Raw genomic sequence first — 1,339 nt, forward strand, 5'->3', positions numbered from 1 at the left:
CAGTTTCCTCATTTCACCTCCCCCCACCCTGTCTCAGTCAAATCCATCAAATTCAGCACCGCCTTCCTAACCTGAGATCTTCTTCCCGACCTCTCCGCCCCCACCCCAGTCTGACCTATCACCCTCACCTTGACCTCTTTCCACCTATCACATTTCCGACGCCCTTCCCCCAAGTCCCTCCTCCCTACCTTTTATCTTAGCCTGCTGGACAAACTTTCCTCATTCCTGAAGAAGGGCTTTTGCCCGAAACGTCGATTCTCCTGTTCCCTGGATGCTGCCTGACCTGCTGCGCTTTTCCAGCAACACATTTCCAGCTCTGATCTCCAGCATCTGCAGACCTCACTTTCTCCCCATTTATAACAGATAGTCAGGTCCTCTAACCAATGCTATACTCAGGTAACATTTTTGGATTGAACTGATGATGTTTATTGGGTGAGACTAGGCAGGGGTGACAGAGGGGCAAACAACCTATCATTTGATTGTTATAATGCAGTCTGATCAAGACATTTTCAGCTGTCACCCTGTGGTTTGTGATGGATTTAAGACCTGTAACTACTTTGAAATTTCTTGAGGAAAAAATAACAATCAAGGAAAATATTTATAACTAAGAATCTGGTTTCCATGCTCATTAGAATAAATGGCAAGTATGTATGCATATATATTATATAAATAAAACAATTTTCTGGAAATTCTCAGCTTTGATTGCAAAAAGTTATTTTTTCAGGTTGAGGTGACGTTTTGTCAGAGTGTAGAGGAGTTCAAAAATACACTGTTTTGCTGTCAAATAACTTGCTGTTTCATTAAAAAAGCCTCAAGTAGATTTAAGAGCTGGGTAGGAGTGGAGAGTCTAGTTTAGTGGTAACATTATGTCTTGGTCAAAAGCTGATGAATACTGATATTGTTTCAGACAGTCCTGGCAAGTCAAGACTACAATATGGATTCTAAATACTGAGTTGCCTTCCAGTGAGAGGCTCATCTCTATTTAGAGTAACCAGTGGGTCAGGAGTGTTATTTCTATCTTAGGCCAAAGGAACAGAGGACCAAGAGTAGACTGACTAGCCTGTCTAGAATGAAGGAGAAAGTGAGGACTGCAGATGCTGGAAATCAGAGCAGAAAAATGTGTTGCTGGAAAAGCGCAGCAGGTCAGGCAGCATCAAAGGAGCAGGACAATCGACATTTCGGGCATAAGCCCTTCAGAAATGAGGAGGGTGTACCAAGCAGGCTAAGATAAAAGGTAGGGAGGAGGGACTTGGGGGAGGGGCGTTGGGAATGGGATAGGTGGAAGGAGGTTAAGATGAGGGTGTTAGGCTGGAGAGGGGGTGGGGGCGGAGAGGTCAGG

This window comes from Chiloscyllium plagiosum, chromosome 35, assembly GCF_004010195.1.
Source record: "Chiloscyllium plagiosum isolate BGI_BamShark_2017 chromosome 35, ASM401019v2, whole genome shotgun sequence".
In the NCBI taxonomy this organism is placed as follows: Eukaryota; Metazoa; Chordata; class Chondrichthyes; order Orectolobiformes; family Hemiscylliidae; genus Chiloscyllium; species Chiloscyllium plagiosum.